Consider the following 6,566-nt stretch of genomic DNA (forward strand, 5'->3'; position numbering starts at 1 on the left):
TATTGTCTAATTTTATTACATACAGTGTATTTTTAATGAGAGCTGTCGGGGAGGGGCGTCTCACCTACTTTATTACACTTGGGGAGGAGGGGTGGGTCTACATGGTGGCCAGGGGGGCCACCGGCCCCCACTGAAATCCGGTTGCCCCAATCCCCTCCCACCACCACCCGTAAGACCTTCGTTAATCTTTAGAACACAAATTAAGATATGTTTGATGAAATACGATGGCTCCATATGCGGTGGTTCAACCTTAATGTTATAAAGCGATGAGAATACTTTTTGTGCACCAAAAAAACAAAATACTGACTTTATTCAACAATATCTAGTGATGGGCGATTTCAAAACACTGCTTCATGAAGCTTTATGAATCTTTTGTTTCGAATCAGTGGTTCGGAGAGTGTATCAAACTGCCAAAGTCACGTGATTTCAGTAAACGAGGCTTCGTTACATCATAAGTGTTTCGAAATTTCAATGGTTCACCACTGGGGGGCGTGAGTCTGACAGTTTTAAGCTTCATGAAGCACTGTTTTGAAATTGCCCTTAACTAGATATTGTTGAATAAAGTCACTATTTTGTTCTTTTGGTGCACAAAAAGTATTCTCGTCGCTTCATAACATTAAGGTTGAACCACTGCAGTCACATGAACTGATTTAAATATGTTTTTAGTAGCTTTCTGGGCATTGAAAGTGTTATCTTGCAGGTAATGCTGGCCTCACTGAGCCATCGGATTTTATCAAAAATATCTTAATTTGTGTTCTGAAGATGAACGGAGGTCTTACAGGTGTGGAACGACATGAGGTTGAGTAATTAATGAGAGAATTGACATTGTTGGGTGAATTAACCCTTTTAAGCTCTGCGAACGCTGCTTGCGAACTGCACTCCAAAGCATTCATCTCGCAATCCCTTCCTAACAAAATGAACAAACTTCTCCTCACCCGCATCAACAAGGACTTTTTAAACTGCATTTTACTTCACAAACAGGTGCTTTTTGCTTCACTAAAACCTGGTAGTGAAGCTACTCTGGACAACACGCTTCATCTGCCGGGTTTCCAGCTCTTCAGAGTGGATCGCATTGTGCAGGTAATGGGTAAAACAAAAGGTGGTGGATTGTGTTTCTACATTAACGAAAGTTGGCGTTCAGATGTAACAATGCTGATGCAGATATACTCTCCTAATTTAGAGGCACACTTTATAAACTGTAAACCTTTCTACTCGCTGCGGGAGTTTTCCTGAATGTTTACATCCCTCCAGATGCGTTTGCTGCAACAGCTAGCTGAACAAATTCAGCTAGTTCATCTTATACCATACAGGCAGAAACTCAAATCAGCAAAACCTGTAATAAGGACTCCCTAGTGAAAAAAGTATGCCAAATATTCTTTGTAGAATAAGAGATACGATTTTAAACATTCTACTTCACCTGAAAGCCCCCTGAGTGACTGAGCGAGGAGGAGGATTCAGACGAGAACCGTGACCGTGTGGCCACTGAAGCCCATATGATCAGTATGGTGAGGTGGACCAACTATAGAAAGGGGCAGTTAGTTGAAGCTTTTACAGCTCCAGCTGCAGAATGTGAGTTAAAAAATGAAAATGAAACACAGCAAAATAGAAGAATTCCTGTTTCGTTTCATAGACATCACAGTATATTTAGCAAGGCCTGGACTTGAATTTAGAGGCCACGATGTAAGTAGAACCAGTTCAAACAGAGGAAACTTCCTTGAGCTTGTTCACCTTCTAGCTGAATATGACAGTGTCCTCAGAGTGCATCTTGAGAGTGTCTCCAGATGATTCAGTCCCACAAGAAGAAGCCACAGGTGACACTTTTATCCAACAGGACCCAAAATGACCTGATAAGATCTCTTGGAACATAAGTGAGGAATGCAATTCTGAAATCAGATCAATGATCCAGCAGCCATATCACCCTGTAGCCCAAGACTGGTTGCCCACTGAAGCTAAGCAGGGCTGAGCCTGGTTAGTACCTGGATGGGAGACCTCCTGGGAAAACTAGGTTGCTGCTGGAAGAGGTGTTAGTGAGGCCAGCAGGGGGTGCTCACCCTGTGGTCTGTGTGGGTCCTAACACCCCAGTATAGTGATGGGGACACTATACTGACAAAAAGCACCGTCCTTCGGATGAGACGTTAAACCGAGGTCCTGACTCTCTGTGGTCATTAAAAATCCCAGGATGTCCTTCGAAAAGAGTAGGGGTGTAACCCCGACATCCTGGCCAAACTTGCCCATTGGCCTCTGTCCATCATGGCCTCCTAATCATCCCTATACACTGATTGGCTTCCTCACTATGTCTCCTCTCTACCAATAAGCTGGTGTGTGGTGGGCGTACTGGCGCAATATGGCTGCCGTCGCATCATCCAGGTGGATGCTGCACATTGGTGGTGGTTGAGGAGATTCCCTCTTCAATATGTAAAGCGCTTTGAGTGCCCAGAAAAGCGCTATATAAATGTAAGGATTATTATTATTATTATTATTAATGAGGCCAAGATATTTTCAATTCTTTTGGATGAAACTACTGACATGTCACACTCAAGTATCCTTTGTGGTCCGGTTTATCTATGACATGCAAATAAAGGAGTGCTTCATCCTAGTGTGTCATGTAAAATCAACAAGTGGAAAAGACTTAGAGGAAGTGGTAATGACCCTTCTTTCAGAAAATAGATTAAACGCTGAAAATATCCAGGGTCAAGGCTATGATGGTGCAGCTAACATGAGTGCAGTTACAAGGGGCTGCAGGCTAAAATTCAGAGCCAAAATGAAAAAGCACTGCCATGCACACTGTTTAAACCTAGTGTTAGTAGAGACAAGTCTTCTCCTCTCTTTCTCAACTCCTTAAAATATATGCAACATTACCTGTCTCCACATCTACAGTTGAATGGTCATTTTCAAAGTTAAAGCTTGTGAAATCCAATCTTCAAAGTCTTTGTAATGAAGAGAGGCTCTTTGATCTATTGCTGCTCTTCATCGAGCGATATATTCCAATTGATTGTGAGGAAGTCATTAAAATTTATAAAAACACAACAGACAGACAGGTACGGCTTTAAATACAGGTGATTTATTTAATAAATTATTACATTTAAATTCTGTAAAAAAAAAAAAATAATACATTTGATTGTTATTTGATGTAATAATTCTTTTTGTGTGTGTGTGCCCTTTTTAGTCTGTCCGCCCCTGTCCCTGAGGAGGTCTGTGCACACCACTGGGTGTAAGTATTATATACATAAAACTTTCTGAGAACTTTCTACTAAGAATTTTCTGTGAACATCATACCCTTACGCAAAGAAAATATTTTTCCTAATATATGAATGTTCAACATATTATATGATTTAAAGGTATATTATAAAATATACATAATAATATATAGTGTAAATATATTACAAAATAATAAATAATAAGGAATTGCCGCTTTCATATATTGAAAAATATGTGACAATATATTTACTAATATAAGGTAAATAATTCTATATTCAGTAATATACTTCATAACATATATTTCCTCATGTAGTATATACAGGTGCAACTCAGTAAATTGGAATATCATGAAACAGTCTTTTCTACCATTCTCAGAGTATAAATACTGGGTTTAGGCCAGTAATCCCAGCAGCAGTCATGGGGAAGTCTGCTGACTTGACAGTTGTCCAGAAGACGATCATCAAGACCCTCTACAATGAGGGTAAGCCACAGAGGGTCACTGCAGAAAGAGCTGGCTGTTTGCAGAATGCTGTGCCAAAGCTTATTCATGGAAGGTGTACAAGTGAAAGGAATGACTGCAGGCTTGAGAAGATTGTCAGGCAAAGCCGATTTAAGAACTTAGGAGAGCTTCAGAAGGAGTGGACTGAAGCTGGAGTCAGTGCATCAAGAGCCACCACACACAGACGTCTTCAGGAAATGGACTACAACTGTCACACGTACAAGCCACTTCTGAACCAAAGACAACGTCAGAAGCATCTTACCTGGTCTAAGGAGAAAAAGAACTGGACTGTTGCTCAGTGGTCCAAAGTGCTCTTTTCAGATGAAAGTAAATTTTGAATTTCATTTGGAAATCAAGGTCCCAGAGTCTGGGGGGAGAGTGGAGAGGCACAGAAACCATGTTGCTTGAAGTCCAGTGTGAAGTTTCCACAGTCAGTGATGATTTGAGCTGCATGTCATCTGCATAATTGCGAGTTTACATCTCGCAATTCTGACTTGAGTTTACATCTCGCAATTCTGACTTGAGTTTACATCTCGCAATTCTGACTTTTTTCTCATAATTGCGAGTTTACATCTCGCAATTCTGACTTGAGTTTACATCTCGCAATTCTGACTTTTTTCTCGTAATTGCGAATTTACATCTCGCAATTCTGACTTGAGTTTACATCTCACAATTCTGACTTTTTTCTCGTAATTGCAAGTTTACATCTTGCAATTCTGACTTTTTTCTCGTAATTGCTGTCACTGTGTTTTCTGAAGTCCACAGTCAACGCAGCCATCTACCAGGACATTCTAGAGCACTTCATGCTTCCTTCTGCTGAGAAGCTTTATGGAGATGCTGATTTCATTTTCCAGCAGGATTTGGCACCTGCCCACACTGCCAAAGGTACCAAAAGCTGGTTCAATGACCATGGTGTTACTGTGCTTGACTGGCCAGCAAACTCGCCTGACCTGAACCCCATCAAGAATCTATGGGTTATTGTCACGAGGAAGATGAGAGACACCAGACCCAACAATGCAGATGAGCTGGAGGCCGCTATCAAAGCAACCTGGGCTTCATTACACCTGAGCAGTGCCACAGGCTGATTGCCTCCATGCCATGCCGCATTAATGCAGTAATTCATGCAAAAGGAGGCCCAACCAAGTATTGAGAGGATATACAGTAAATAGCATACTTTCCAGAAGGCCAACAATTCACAAAAAATGTTTTGTTTTTTTTTGATCTTATGAAGTATTCTAATTTAGTGAGATAGTGAATTGGTGGGTTTTTGTTAAATGTGAGCAAAAATCATCACAATTAAAAGAACAAAGGACTTAAAGTACTTCAGTCTGTGTGCTTTGAATTTAGACGAGTTCCACAATTTGAGTTGAATTACTGAAATAAATGAACTTTTCTACAACATTCTAATTTACAGTTTTTTTTTAATTACTAACATACTTTTGTCCAATCTGTAGTCACATTTTCAAAACTCTAAACACATTTAGCAGAACATTCGTCTGTTGAGGCCACACCATTAACACAATTCATGTCATTTTCACACAAAATGTAGTCAATTAACACGTTTCTAAAATGCTTACATTTTCTTTTCATATAAGCTTACTCCATACCAAAATCATAGATCTTTCTCATCTTATTTGCAAATGCTTAAACACAGCAAGTCAGAAATGAAGACCCAATGTTCCAATCTTTAAATATAAAACCTGTACTTTTGTAACAACAGCAGTACTGGAAAGTATAAAACAAATACCGAAACAATTGATAAGCATTACACACAGTAAAAAAGGACACTTTGAATCGGATTTGTTCAGTGTGTATGAAGAACAACACAGAGGAGCAGAGAGAAAATAATATCTGGGTGAGGGGGAAAGAACAGATGAAGGGGGAGAGGAGAAGTTGGATCAGGACAAGGGAGAAGAAGAGGTATGGGAGAGGAGGAAGAATGTGTGCTGGATTGTGCATCTCTGTCCTTTTTTCACTTACACAAGAACGTATGAAAGCTTATTTCTGCCATGAATAGAAAATAAAAAAGGTAACTGTGACTTTTTATCTCACAATTCTGACTTTTTTTCTCTCAGTTCCTAGTTCATATCTCACAATTCAGAACTGTGAGATGTAGACTCACAATTGCAAAATAAATAAATATTTTTGTAAAAAAGTAAAAAATGGCCTTTTATGCTTTTTTTATTCTGTGGTGGATAAAAAGCTTCCATAATAACCAAAGACCATGTATGTTGGATTTGTTGTTGATCAGTGGCAGCAATTTCATGTTTTAATTTCAGTAAAAGCTTCATACTACAATGATTTCACTACAACGATTCCTCTACCACTGTTCCATATTTACAAAATATGTGGTCTGCGTAGGGCACTAGCTACCAAGGGGACACCATCCCACCCTCTATGGGACCAACATCAACACCCCACACCCAAACGCTAAAGATATCTGGAAGCGAGCAGAGCTGAGAAATATACGCCACAATGCGGTAGTTAATCACCTGACAAAGAAGCGAGAAAACAGCAGGGAGAAATAGCAAAGAAAGAGAAACAGGTATGAAGGCAACTCAGCGCGAGCTCTGGTTAATGACAAACAGCTGAGTCTAAGGGGCAATGAAGACAGAGGGACAAGAGGAAACAGAGAGAAAATCAAACCCAGTTCATGACAGACAGAAATAATTATAACAAATAGTTCCAAAAGTTATTAAATGCCTTCATTACAGTGAGAATCAAAAACACCATTACAAAAAGGACCCTCCAACACACCCACCCACCCACCACCACCCTTCACTACGGTCTTGGAGTAAAGGGGTTAATTCTTCAAAATCATTTCAGTTTTTACAGACGCTAGGACACATTTATCAATACTTAGCTCACT

At 39.9% G+C, this 6,566-nt stretch overlaps 1 pseudogene; it reads left to right on the forward strand.

Moving 5' to 3' along the window:
* The first annotated feature begins 1,901 nt into the window (after positions 1-1,901).
* On the forward strand, positions 1,902-2,018 carry LOC137013363 (5S ribosomal RNA; annotated as a pseudogene).
* Positions 2,019-6,566: the final 4,548 nt, after the last annotated feature.

Source organism: Chanodichthys erythropterus, chromosome 22 (assembly GCF_024489055.1).
Source record: "Chanodichthys erythropterus isolate Z2021 chromosome 22, ASM2448905v1, whole genome shotgun sequence".
NCBI lineage: Eukaryota > Metazoa > Chordata > Actinopteri > Cypriniformes > Xenocyprididae > Chanodichthys > Chanodichthys erythropterus.